Below are 15,056 nucleotides of genomic sequence, written 5' to 3' on the forward strand. Positions count from 1 at the left end.
ATAGACACAGAGGAATGCTGAGAAAAAGGACAAGCATTGGCTGTGCGGCCGTGAAAGTGATCGCGCTAAGAAGCAGCAGCTGTTTTCAAGCACACTCGTGCTTGTGGCACCATCCGCCTTGCCGGGAGCGAGCAACAGCCAATTAGCATGCGCGCCGCTGCTCGCTCCTGCAAGGTGGATGCCGCCACAAGCACGAGTATGTGCTTCCAAAAACAGCAGAGCGACGGCTAAAGGTCTTCCTATGCAGCGCATGCGCGCTGCGTAGGAGAGGCCTAAAAATGGCTTACCGCACTTACAAAGCCTGGAGACTCGACTCCGGGATTTGTAGGGGTGTCCTGCTCATGCAGGTACAACCTCACACTTTTAACCAAGCACCCTGCCTTGAAGACTGAAAGGCCTGCCAGAGGGTGACTTATAGGTTTTAAGTGCAGTGACCTCAGAGTTAAAAAAAAAGTATATCAGTTGTGAGGGGTGCTAGCACCAACTCTCACAGACTGCAATGGCGGGCCTCTAGTCACAGTTTGAGTGGTCTCTCATGGGTGGCACAATACATGCTGCAGCCCATGGGAGACCCCTGGTTTACCTATGCTCTGGGTACCTTAGTACCATATAATAGGGACTTACAAGGGCACACCTGTAGTCAATTGTGGAGGTACAACAGTACTTACCATGGTCAATTTGGGGAGGAAGCACAGTAACTAGGGTCCTGGTTAGCAGGATCCCAGTCAGACTAGTAAAAAAAACATACAGACACCAGCAAAAAAGGGGGGTAACCATGAAAGCAGATCCTACTTTCCTATACCTATGGTGTTTGGTATCAAACAGCTTGTCTTATTAAATACATACTGAGCTCAGTATTTGATTTATTATGACAGGCACCCAGAGGTCCCCTTAGAGGTACCCCCTGAACCTTACTGGTCTTCTAGTGTGCTGGCTCACTGATATCTACCAGCCTGCCACCACAGACAAGTTTCTGGCCCTGGTAGGTGACAGCCAGCACACTCAGAGGTCAGGAAGCAATGCCTGATCCGGAGAAGCTGCTATCACCTCCTCCAGCAGGATAGCTAGTGAATCTGCATACCAAGGCCAGAGGCTTCAAAGCCTCTACTGCCTTTGAAATACCACCCTGGCTTGCGCCAGACCTGGAGAATGCTACCCCCTGCCCTGTGGCCCATTTGGCACCAGGACAGGTGGGAAATAAGGCATGCAGTAGGCATGTTGTACCTTCCGGCTAGTCACACCCCTAAGGTGGGCTACCTGATGCACTCTACGATAGAAGGGTTCCACCGTCTTGTTTTTGGTGGAATTAGGAACTGTGGGACAGGGCCATGCCCACTTCCCACAGGAAGTGGCCATAGAGGGGGGTATTGACCCCAGGGATAATTAGTCCATCAGCTACTACGCTTCACTCCCCTTGACGCCCCTAAATTTAGTATTTAGGTGGCCTCCTGACGCCAGGAACTCAGATTTGTCTGTCTGAAAGAGGAATAAGGACAAAGAAGAAATGAAGTTGTCAGAACTGTGGACCAGTGCCGAACTTGGCGCAAAACCCTGCCTAGCTGCTGTTGTCTTGACAACAGCCCCAGCAGGCCACCATCCCTGGGAGTGCTAGTCATTCCTAATGGGGTTGCAAATTGCACCATCCTCATGAATATTAATGAGGCAGGCAATTTGCAACCCCATAAGGAACCGCTAAAATTACATTTTGAGAGTCGATAAGCGACACAATTAGCGACTTGCAAATTGTAAGGGTCGTACATTTGGCCCATAGTGTATTCAACTATGCAGCCACACTATATTAACTGTAAGTCGCACCTTCTCCATGCACTGCTTCTACCCTTTAATATTATATCACTTATATCATTTAAAATATTAGTATTTACAAGAACAGTTATGACATTGCAAATCACATCTTTTGTGAGAACATAGAGCATGGTAGAGAGGCGAGTAATAGTTAATGTAGTGTGGCTATTGAGTTGAATTCACGATGTACGCAGGAGTGAGAGTTATTGGCGTAGACTGTTGTTGAGTGGAGTATAGTGTTGTTGAGCGGAGCACAGTGGAGTGGTAAAGAATGGAGTAGCATATATTGGAGTGGCTAACAGTGGAGTGGCTTATAGTGAAGTGGCATAGAGTGGAATAGCATAATGTGGAGTGGGACAGAGTGGAGTTACGTACAGTGGAATAGCGTAGAGTACAGTGCCATAGAGTGGAAAGGGGTAAAGTGGAGTGGAGCTGACTGCAGTGGTGTGGAATAGTGTACAGTAGGGTGGGGTATCGTGGAGAGGCGTTTAGTGGAATATCGTAAAATGAAGTGGCGTACAGGACAGTGGCGTAAAGTGGAGCGGCACTGAGAGGAGTGGGGTAGAGAGGAGTGGGGTAGAGTGGAGTGGTGTAGAGGGAAGTGGAGCAGCTAAGTGTAGAGTGGCAAATAGTGGAATAAACTATAGTTCAGTAGCATACACTAAAATAGCATACAGTGGAGTAGCATAGAGTAGAGTGGAGTATAGTGGAGTCGCGTATAGTGGAGTGGTGTGGAGTGGGGTAGAGTGGCGTACAGTGGAGCAGTGTACAGTGCAGAGGGGTAGACTGGAGTGGCACAGAGTGGAGTGGCGTGAAGTAGAGTGAAAGTGTGGAGTGGCATAGATTGAAGTGGGGTAGAGTGGAATAGTGTACATTAGAGTGGCGTAGAGTGGAGTGGTATAAAGTGGAAAAGCATAAAGTTGAGTGTCATACAGTAGAGTTGCGTACATTGGAATAGTGCAGAGAAGAGTGGTGTACAGTGTAGTTGTGTAGAGTGGAGTAGACTGAAGTTTCATACAGTGGAGTGGCATACAGTATGACAGCGTACAGTGCAGTTGCATACAGTGGAGTGTGTTACAATGGAGTGGCGTAGAATGGAATAGCACACAGTGGAGAGGTAAAGAGTGGAGTGGCATACAGTGGAGTGGTGTAGAGTGGAACAGTGTAGAGTGGCCTGGCGTAGAGTGGAGTGGCATACACTGGAGGGCGTACAGTGGAACAGTGTACACAGTGTACAATGGAGTAGTGCGGAGTGGTGCAGAGTGGAATGAGGTACAGTGTAGTAAAATACAGCGGGATAGCATACAGTTGAGTTGTGTAGAGTGGAGTGGTGTACAGTGTAGTGGCGTAGAATGGAGTATTGTAGAGTGGAGAGGGGTAGAGTGTAGTGGGGTAGACTGTAGTGGCATACAGTGAAATAGTGTACTGTGGAGTCGCGTATAATGGAGTGTTGTACAATGGTGTGCCCTACAGTGGACGGGCATAGAGTGGAGTGGTGTAGAGAGTAACAGAGTACAGTGCAGGGCTGCACACTAAAGTGACATACAGTGGAGTGACATAGAGGGGAATACCGTAGATTGTAGTGTCAGGGAGTAGAGTTGCATACAGTGGAATAGTGTACAGTGGAGTAGCGTAGAGTGGAGTGCCATACACTGGAGTGTCGTAAAATGTAATAGCGTAGTGTGTGATAACGTTCAGTGTAGTGGTGTACAGCAGAGTGCTGTATATAGGAGTGGGGTAGAGGGAGTGCGGTAGAGTGGATTAGTGGAGTGTCAAAAGGCATATAGAGGAGTGACGTAGAGTGGAGTAATGTAGAGTATAATAATATAGAGTGGAGTGGCATAGAGTAGAGTAGCATAGAGTAGAGTGTGGTAATTGAAAGAGACGTAGCAGGAAATTTTGTGAATGCATGTAGATGTAATGTAGCAGGAACATGCATGAATAATGTAATTAGTTTTAATAAAGTTATAAGTTTTAAAATACTTAGTTCTATATTATGCTGCAGTATACCATGGTCAGTTTACCTTATACCACGGTACATGCTCATGATAAGGCAGTATGTGATTGGCTAATGGTTGTGTTTATCAAACGTAAAAGGCAGTCATTTCAGTTTCAGCACAGTTTGTCTGCATTCTGTGTTTCGCTGCATTAGGGTTAAGGTCTTAGATATAGGTAAGAAGTATGTTTCATTGTTGGCCCTACCTAGTACCACTTTATTATAGTGGTAATAGGTAGAGAAATGTAGTTCTAGTTTTCTATATCTTTTTCCGGCAGTTTAAGGAGAACTTCGCATTTAAAAAGAAAATGTAAGTAGTGCTTTAATTTGTAGATATTACCGCAGAACTCTGTAGACCGCTGTGTAGCTATAGTTAGGTTAGATAGGGTGTCCACAGGAAGAACATTTTTATTTCTTGAAAAACTTTACCACCGAATCTTCACAAAACCTTTGCAAAAAAGTTCACCCACCTTGACTCCTAAACACACATTTCTCAAGTGGGGACAACGAAAAAAGTGTGAGTCCTAAAAGTGTTATTACCCTTGTTAATTCCCATGTGAAACTTTGATCTATGATACAGAAAAACAGCTGAATGAAATTACCCTAAATCTGGCCAAAAGTTAGACCTTACTCAGAAAGTAGGCTTTTTGTAATTTGCTGGAAATACTTTAAGCAGTTTTCAAGAAATTAGCATTTAAAGAGATGCTCAAGTTAAGCATGAAGGTGTTACCCCTCAGAAAACGTTAGGTGTATATGGACGGTTGGTCAGAATCAAAATGAAGAAAATGCTGCAGCCGCCATTACAAGACACAGGGACTAGGTCATGAAACAAAAGGAAAGGTCACATAATAAGGCAGGGTGGGCACACCCTGCCTACCACGGACATGTGGGTGGGTGTCAGTATTTTTGCAAAATGTATCTAATTCAACAAAGATGACAATTACTCAGTTATTTTGCAGTGTGCTATACTGGTAAGCCATCTGTTCAAAAAGCCTTGCAATTGCCATACAAAATTCGTTATATGACTTTGGGTAAAGCAGACGCATGATCCTAGTGTAAATTTTCACAACATCTACCAGTTTGTTCCAAAACCTGTGTTTTATTGATCACACACAACAAAAGTGTAAGTTACTAAAAATATGTAGTTTTTAAATACCAAACAGTAGTAAAGCTACTCAAAATTGTAAGCCTACCCAAAAATATGTTACCGTTGTGAATTAGGCCCTCCATAACGAGAAATACTCTTGTATGTCAATATTTATTCATAAGCCTCACTCATTCATGCTTCTAAATCCTCATAAAATCTAGAGCAATTCCAGTTCACTTACCTTACCTTAGAATTATCTCCAGGCGCCGGACTAGATCCGGAATTGTTTCTACAGCAGTACCTCTGTGCATTGGTAGAGGGCCCTGGGCGACTCTGATCAATGTTGTCTACCGGATGTCCATATAAGCCCTCCCCTGATGCGCTGACATAAGTTTCTTCCGCAACTACCTTCCGTTCTATGCCTGCTATGGAAAAAGTATGCCCAAAAAGAGTCCTCCTTTTGAAAAATGCTTCTATGAAGAACGACTGAAAGTCTAGATTGTCTTTTTTGTTCTCCCCTCTGAATGTTATTTTTCTTTTATTTATTTTTTAAATGAAAGGGACAAGGGTGCAAAGAAGGGATCCGGAAGAAGGGGAGAATTAGTTCGCAGAGCAGGGAGGATGGGTGGGTTAGTAAGGAATCTGCTGCTAGATCTAGTCTCTACCAGATAAGGCATTACCGAAGGAAAATAACTTATTCATCTGATAGAGACATCTAGCTGCAGATTCCTTTCCTTTAAATAAATACCCAAGCAATACTGGTCCTGGAGGAGGGTCTGCAAACCGATTCCAAAAAGGATCCCTGACTAGGCCATTAAGCAGCATAAGAAAAAGAAGACATCCCACCAGAAAACCCGGGAAGAACCCCGTACGGAACCAAATCCACAGCTGTGCCACATCAAGGGAAAGGGTACCATGGCAGGAGAATAAGACGAGTTGGAGAACACTCCAAAGAAGCCTAGCAGTACAATCCCTCCGAAATTTCAACCGGCCCAAGAAACCATGGCGGAAGGCTAAGGACAACAGCTATAACTATTGGGCTAAAGCTCCAAGACATAGAAGAAGAAGGCAATGCAGAGGGCACCAGCCAGTAGCCCAAGAAGCATTGTGAGCCAAATGCACAATCACGGCCTCAGACCAAATGAGGTAGGGGAAACACCGCAAAGGAGAACGAAGCCCTCTGGGACTATGCAATGCAGAATACCATGAAAGAAGGCATAATATAAATAAATAAGTATGAGGATATATAGACATAGAAATCTATAAAAACATAAACATACACAGGATAACAAAATGTGCCCAAGAGGGGTACATGCAAGCGACCACAACAGTGGTCAGGGGCGAAGGCGAGAGAACGGCTACTTGGAAACCAGCAACAGAGACTATTGAAAGGGAAGTGGTGGGGTGGAAAGCACACATACACCCACCACACATACAGCCCAGAAACAACACTTTTGACTGAACAGCTCTATTAGGCAGCTGAAAGGCAACTGAGAAGAAACCTGCAGGGGAGAGACAACCTCGCCAGAAGAGAGGAAAAAGAGCACAATGGATGACTGTGAAAAGAGTAGAATGGAACCGGGCCAACAAAGGGGAGGCCTAGGCAAAGGAGTAGGCCTTACTTGAAGCGAAAATAGCATGGGAAGACCAATACCACAAGTGAAAGACTAGTCAAAGGCCAGTATAAAGAATAGAAGTAACAGATGAAGAAGCAGCACCCACAGCCAAACAGCGCGAAGGCCAGAAGCAAGGAAAAACTCTGGGGTGCACAGGACAACCAAGGCACGGTAAACGAGCCAGGGAATAGCGCGAGTGAGGATCGCAACGTCACCAAAAATCGAACTCGGTATGTGGAGCAGTACAAGGGAGACAAATCCCCAAGGGGTGGAATCGGGCCCACACATGCAAGAAGCAGAGGCAACACCCTGGAAAAGAATCCCAAGTGATCACAAGCCTCCGTACAAGCATACCCAGAGAGGATGGGCAAGGAACCCATGTCTGAAAAGAACGGAGGATGGAAAAAACAGCCATATGCCTCCAAGGAGGAGAAGAAGGCACATCCAAGAACAGCCACTCTAGTAATAAAACGTTGGGGCAGAAGAGTCAAGAAAACATCTCCAATCATAGGGAAAAACAATTGCAGCTTCGCATAAGGCAGAAACAAGGGAAAATAGGCCAAGCAGAGGTACAAAAGAGGTAGGGCAGCTGAGTAGGCCACCCAGGCCAAGAAACGGACAAGGGATGACAGCAAGGAATTGGAGAGAGACAAGAGAATGGCAGAAGCCCATCCTAACCGTGCAGAATGAGAACTAGAACAAGAAGTGCTAACGCCGGAAGAGAGAAAGAATAAACACAACTAAGGACAGTACCGGACAATGTACACTAGGTCGAGAACCATGCCTCTTTCCTCACGTCTGCTATGAAAGAAGGGCACCAGACACAGTGCAGGGAACAAAACCCCTGGCCAGTGTGGAGAAACACTCAAAAATGGGTGGCAGAACTCCTATGCATCATCCACCTACATGCATAAAGCACTGCAAATGGAATACCCTATAAGGGGTACTCTGACATCAGAAACAGATGGCGGAGTACCTGTAGGGCATACAGGCGAAGTACCCTGTCAGACAGGGAACAAAGCAACAGTGCAACTGCACAATACCAAGAAAATACCCCAAGCAGACCTGGAGTAGAAAGCAAAGAACACCATGCAGCCACCGGCGTAGACAACAAACAGGGACTGAAAGTACGATGCGTCCCAAAAAAAAAACAGGAAAGACAACCTGTCAACGACAGAGTTGAATGCAAGAAAAGAAAATGCCTGCCTGGGCAGGGCACACCAGACGTCACGCGGAGGTGACAATAAAGAAGAGACTAACCGGCATCACCCTATAACAATCCACACAGAAGGGAATGCAGATCATTTGCAACCCGACCGAGTATGGGGGGAGGAAGAGGATGGTATGGCAATCAGGTATTAAGATGTCGCTCCACTCCGACTATACCAAAAATGGCGTAAAGCAGAGTCAGCTTGAGAGCCCAACAGATATTGGGAATCAAACTGCATGTTTACCAAGGCATACTGAACACTCAGAGAAGCCGGAGGTATGCAGCCAGGCACTCTGGAGAAGAGATACCGAAAGGGCCATAGCCTGCCCGACAGAATCTGTGGTATCCATGCCACCACGAATCAGCAATGTAGCATCCTGACGGCCATCCTGGATCAACTGAGCAAGAGTATCCCGAGAGTCACCGGGGACAGAGAGAAGGAGGCGCTGCACTGAATTCCACAACACATTGCTCAAAACACAAGTCGTATTAAGGGACCGCATAGCAGAAAACATATATAATCTCACAAAAAGGTTATAAATGGAGGAATTATTACCATCCACGATACCACTACACTCTATAGTACTCACAAAAGATAACCGGATGGTTTGCTAACTAAGTGTAAATATGGGTATGAAAATTAGAAAGTAATTGCTTTCTAAAGACGAGAACCCTCACTCACCCAAAGGTGACATGCTTCATCATTGGGTTCCCTCTTAAACACTGCGACCGCAAGGTACACAGTGTGGGCTACAACTCTCCCTCAGGAGAGAAGCGTGAGGTGTTTTATTCTCCCAATGTTTCTATGAGTGAGGGGCAGAGTGCAAAAATAATTCAAAAGTGAGTTACAACTATCTCATAAGAGGAAAATTGATTTTATTGAGTATCCCCTATGGATAGAGTTAAAAAACAGTATGAGGAATAGGGATATGGATATTCCCTATAAGACTAGGTCAACATGTTTTTGCCTTGATGACCAGAGGTTCGTGGCATTCTTCAGGACCGTCATCATATCACTCTGCTGTCTATGTGAATCAAAAGAAAAAAAACATACTTATTTATATGGACACTCAAGGAACCAACTGCAGTCTGGTCCGTTTTCAATATCAGTCCAATTGTCTGTCTCTACCTTTAGGTGGTCCTCTATGTATGAGTCCCGGGAATCAGCTCTAACAGCTGTTGCATAAAAGCAGAAAACATATCGGCCCAAAGCGTCCAGACATTTAGACTACATGTCTGGAGGGACGTCAGGCACTGCGTCAATATCGGGGGTGGCCGTAGCAGCCGGAACCACAAAGCTACGCGGAGAAGGCTAACAAGAAATGCAGAGCGGGTCTCCAGGGGCAGGATGGTGCCTATGAGCTACAGACTAATCCACAGAGGCCCTTGAAACGGATTTAGCCCAAGTGCCTGACAAAATATCAAAGATGGTTTCACTAAAAGGAAGCGCAGGCTCAGTTCTCAGCTGGCTCTCTTGAAGCACCCTAAGTAGGGGATCAATGGTCACCTCCACAGAAGGAAGCTGCATTCCAAGAATGAACTCTCCACATAAGCTGAGCAAAAGCCAAGCTAGTTTCCGACGCGGGAAGACGTGGAACAGACACCCGCTCCGACTCCGATATCTGAAGAACAGGAGGCGAGCCAGGGACACTGAACGTACTCGGCAAAGTCGGGAAAGGCTGTGGCGCTGAATGCCTACAGCGAGACTATCAGGTGACAGCGAGGACGAAGGGTGTGGGGAGCTGGCCTTCAAGCGGTCCTCAGTAGCAGAAGATGACCATAAGCAACAAGGGGTTGTCAACCAGCGTGCAGCGACCAGTGTCAAGCGGCGCTTCTGCAGCGCCAACGACCGAAGCTAAAGACATGAGCCGCACCATTCGGAGTCAGCATGGGTGATTAGACACCACATGTATATAGGATGAGGGCTCGACATTGTAATCCCCAGGACCCCGAAGATTTCCGCAAAAAAGCACACTGTTTCATCGACAACATCGAGGTAGGCCAAAAATGGCCTGAGGTACTGCACTCCAGACCCGCGTGGACCGCAGACAGAAAGGAAGAAAATTAAATCAGCACGTCAAGGGAGGGTTTATATGGACTCTGATGACGTCACATCCGGTGTATGATGTTCTACAGAGACCCCCGGCGCCTTCTACGGACGCGCAGAGGTACTGCTGTCAAAAAATGTCCAGATCGAGTCTGGCGTCTGGGGATAATTCTAAGATAAGAAATCTGCAGCTAGATGTCTCTATCAGATATTGTAAATACAGTGACACACACTAGATGAAATATCATTAAGTAATAACATAAAATGAATCCTGTTTTACCTGAATGAAATACTTTTGTTCATTTACTGCAGAATCCTCAGTAGGAAATGTTTGACATCTTGCATTCCATTAAGATGGCGTTCAGGTGTGCCACGTTTCTGGCATAAATACACATTCTTTTAGCGCTCTAGTTGCAACATTGTGGTGAAGCTGCAATAGAACACTAGGGAATCTACTGAGAGACTGCTTCTAGAGATGGTAGTACACTTTTCATCCCACATACCAGACATTTTTTTTCCTACACTTATGAGGAAGATATTTGAGCATTTAAGGACAAAGTCTCCTCATTCTAGCTTTCTAAAGCACTGACCATAATTTCTATGACAAAATGAACATGCTCGTTTTGTACATTTATAAGGGAAATGTTTTCAATTTTACAACTTTGTTTCCATCAAGACGGCATTCTAGTGAGCAGCATTTTTGTCAAACATTCAAAATGTTATTGCTCTAGTTGTCGATTAGACCACTGTGGTGAAGCTGAAGTAGAAAACCCCCTGTAGAATCAATTGACAGGCTGCTGCTGGTGCTAAAAATACATTTCACTCATCATACCAGACCTTTTTTCTAACATTGGTGAGCCTATAGAAAATGTGTTTTTATTTTAGCTTCCGGAGCACATTCCATAACCTCATGTGAAAACTTTTTTCTCTCAAACATTGCAAATCAAATCCTAGCAGAGGATCAGCATTTTTCACAGGATAAAATCACCTCAGAACACACCACAATGCATAAAATGACTATGGTACCACCAACAAATAACTTCTATTGTGACTAAAACCTGTTCTCACCCTTCTTAAGTGTTTCTTTTTGTGACCCCCAAAAACAGACTTTCACTACATTCTATTTCAGGGAGGACGAGTCCTGTAATGGCTGCAACACAATGTTGTCCATGATGTGTCAGCCACTCAAGGGGTGGGGGAGAAGGGGGCTCCCTTTTGGGACTCCTCCACATGTCTCTGGAGGTCAGGGTGTGCTCATTCTGCCCTTTATATCTTTTTCAATTCATTTTCAGGCAGCAGGGACCATGTCCCTGAGTCCTCTAATGACAACCACAACACATTGCTCTTGTTATGGCCAGCTGCTTGACCAATCCCCTTTATAATGGTCAGTTAAAGCATATCTGGACACCAACGGTCCAGATATCACAAACATTTTATGGAGATTAACCCCTTAATGCCCAACCTGGGCACCCCTTTAAATGCAAATGTCTCAAAAAATACTGAATGGATTTACACCAAATACCAAAAAGTAGGCTTTCTAAATAAAGTCTTAACTTTGAACCAAATTGGGTATAATTCCATTCAGGAGCCTACCTTGACGAATTATCGCCAAACATTCCATGAAAGAGCCAAAGCAAATGACATTTTCTTAAGGAAAGTTTCAAGTAGATTAGTTAAACGCTGCCAAAGTTATCAAGAAAACAAAAAATACCTTTCCTATGGAAAATCTAACCAAACTATAACTACTCTAGCACAATCGCTGCCAGAGTAATCTATATATACACACACAGGCTAGTAGGGAAATAGAAGAATAAGACTTGGAGATGTTAAGTTGGGACTACCGGAATGATAGAGTTTGTAGGATTCTTGGAATCATGGGGGTTAAAAAAAGGGGCACACAAACTTCCATTTCTATTTGAAGATCAGACCATCTTCCAAAGACTTCAGGCCCTTGCATACCAAGATAAACCGGTCACACCTTGAGTTCAAGTGGGATACAGAGGCATCGAATGGCTGATTGGGTAGGCTGTCAAATTTCTGGTTGTGCACTTTTGCAATGTCAGAGACCAGAAGGAACATGCCATTGGTAATGGCCCACATTAACACCAGATGGAAAGCTGTGGGGAATGTGTGCTCCCTTGCTTCCTTATATAGAAAATGTCTGTTGAGTTCTCTGTGTGGCTCACCACTTCATAACCATTGGAAAGAATGCATTAAGGGACAACATGACTGGTTAGTTGAAGTATTATCAATGTCCCCATTTTTAGGGGAGGAACCCTTCCCTCATGAAGAGGTTCATGGGATAGCAGAGGTGATCTGGACAGATGTGGTTCACAAAGCTCTAGAGCATAGCAATTCTGCATGACTGAAAGCACACACGCTTCTTCAGGGATTTTGGTCCAGTGAAGAGTTTTGCAGCCAATGAAGATTTCAGTGCCAAGGAAGACTTCAGAGATGAGGGAGGCATTGGCGTCAATAATAGGTTGTGGGTGGATCCTGAAGGAAGCACAGCTTCACTGGTGCTCAGTGTCCTTTAAGCGGTTGTGGCTTGATGGGTGATGCACGTCAACACCCTTGGCTGGAAGCCTGAAAGAGTTTGAAGCCTTTTATCAGTGCTGACCAGAGCCAAAAGGCAGCTTGGGCCCATGGTTGCCCTGAGCTAGAGGCTGAACACCCAACTCCCACTGGAGCAATGGTCTGTTTTGGTGTGGGATTTTTTAGGCGACTTCTCTTTGAGGAATGATTCATGTTCTTCATGCAAGGGGCCTGTCTTTACAACTGGGTTGACATCCTTTATGTGCTGGTCATTAGATTGGCCAGAGGGCATGGCAACTGGGCTAGGTGACAGCTGCACTGCTGGGAGTCCAAAAGACCTGGCCCATCTTGTTCTTGGGCACGGAGGGGATCTTCTTTCCCGAATATGTTGTGGTGCCAAAGGTGTTCTGCTACTGCATCCTTTTCTGTGCCTAAGTACCTTTTTCAGAAGGAAAGCGAAGCAAGACAGGCAGGAAGTGTTGATGTGACAGATTACACACCTCATGATGATCTGGCCAAGGGTATTTGGAGAGGCAGCGAGGACAGTTTTGAGAAGATCTCCGCTCCATCACCTGTGCAACATTCTCAGGAGATGGAGGAATGGAAAGTGTGCTGGCCCCTGACAGAAAGAATCTCTTTACTTGCCAAAGTACACATCAGTGTTAAAATGGTGCTGAAGCTCTGATAAGCGTGATAAGAGCAATCGAACAGGCCCGATAGAAAACGTGTTAGGAACAATACAGACTTGGAGCCACTTGGTGCACATCAAAACCCGATGATAGAAAAAAAATACTCAGAGTTGGCGCCCATGCTCAAGGTACACCAAGAGGAGACGTCACTGAACATCTTGTGACTCCAAAGACTTCTTTGAAGAAAAACAACTTGCAAATATCTGAGCTCAAAACTAGATAGCAGGAGAATGTAATGTGTATTTAGAGCCACGCACGCTTCAAACAGGTTCTTCCCAGTGAATAGGAGATCAATTACTTTTTCCTGGACCTCTGGCTTTATGCCTGAAGACTTCAGGCCCACCAGTCTGCATGTGTAGAGGGATTTCCGGTCCTTTTAGTGATTTCAAATAAGGTCATGTACCTGAGAAGCATTTCTTCAGTCAGTTCTTTGCCTAGACAAAGAATATACATGCACTTCTTCTGGATGTTGTCAGGGAGCAAGGAAATATAAGATAAATATGATTATACTGCCTGTCTGAGTGAGAGGCCCACCTGACTAGTAAATTTTGCCTCCCTGACAATGACAAAATCTTGCACTATGGGAAACTGTCATCCCCTAATAGACTGAGCTGTAGAGCTACCGTAGCAAACTTAAGGCTCTCCTAGGTACCCGATATTTATTGTCAAAAAACTGGCATGGAGTGTGGATTCTTCCTTAACTACTGACTCTGCTTAACGACTTGTGGTTTATTAAAGAGTGTTGAATTTGGTGACTCTAGAGCACTGAGTAGTACCAATTGGTAGGGTGTAGGTTCTCGTGCTGCTTAGCCTTGATGTCGATGTCCATATATCACAATTGTATCCTTTCACATGGCGGTGGCTAGGAGGATAGATCAACTGGAGCCTAAAATGTCATTGATGAGGTTGCTGGGGTATGTACCCAGAGGCACTGAAGGGACAGATCCTCTTATGCTGGTATGACCGGTTTTGCACCATGGTCATCGGGAGCCAGAGAGGCAATGGACCAGAGAGAGCAGAACATATTCCATGGCTTTTAAGTTGGCATTTAAGAATATGTTTCAACTGTGGACTGCAGAAGCTTGGCAGTTCATGAGCTTGGAAATGTGGGAAATAGGAGACAGCCATAGAGGAACTCTGAAGCAATGGAGTCATGAGGAGCTATAAGGAAAAATACCACACTAAAGTGAGGGTACATTATTATTCTCTGCAACAGGAATGGGCATGAGCTCTTGAGATGATATAGTTGTAAAATCAAGAGAAATGGATAACATACTGTTCCCGTTCATGTTCCAGGACTTAATCCTTGACGTTAGTGTGTGGACTCTATGTTAAAAGCAACACCAGTGCAACTCTGATTGATGTTAAAGAGCTCAATGGTACATAGTGCCTCAACATTGAACGCAATGCCTCTGACAATCTTAAAGTTGAATAGTATTACATTGAGCACCGAAACATCAACCATGACAGGGATTAGCACAGACATCAAGGATGGTCTGAGAAGGGGGAGGGGGGGAGTGGCTGGCAAGATGGCCGAGTACCAGTGACTCCCGCAGCTCCGACAGCCCAACCGAAATCCTGTCTAAATCCAACCGGCTCAGGGACCATCAACTCACCTAACTGTGAGCGACATAGACGTGTGTATTCTTGCTGCAGCAGAGGAGGCAAACCGGGCCCACTGGCTGGCCAGGAGAAGCATTGTGGCTCTCCCCCCTTGGCGAGACGATCGCAGCCTCCTCTAAGATGGCAGCCGCACAGAGGTGAGCTCCTCCAGAGTACAGGTCCCATTGGAGATCTTCCAGTGGAGACTTGCAAGGGACCGTTGCTGAAGGTCTGGGCAGCCCGACCCCCCTCTCCCTCCTTCCCATACGGAGGAATGCAACAGCTGGCTCAGTTGCAACGATCCCGCCTAAAAGGTGGCACCAGCCAGTGAGTGTCTTCCCCTACCAGGGTCCGCAATGGGGGAGAGGAGCGGTGTCTGGCAAGTGGTGGCCCTCCCAACACAAGGGTGACAAGGCTGTGTCCATATGGACGGTGCCGGGGGTGGCCAGTCGGGCCCTCTGGCGAGAAGGG

General features: G+C 45.6%; 1 protein-coding gene across 6 annotated transcripts in view; it reads right to left on the bottom strand.

Moving 5' to 3' along the window:
* Positions 1-15,056, bottom strand: part of BICRAL (BICRA like chromatin remodeling complex associated protein) — an 834,654-nt gene that overhangs the window by 364,688 nt on the left and 454,910 nt on the right. The gene's annotated exons all lie outside the window — the stretch shown is intronic.

The sequence above is a fragment of the Triturus cristatus genome, chromosome 6, assembly GCF_964204655.1.
Source record: "Triturus cristatus chromosome 6, aTriCri1.1, whole genome shotgun sequence".
NCBI lineage: Eukaryota > Metazoa > Chordata > Amphibia > Caudata > Salamandridae > Triturus > Triturus cristatus.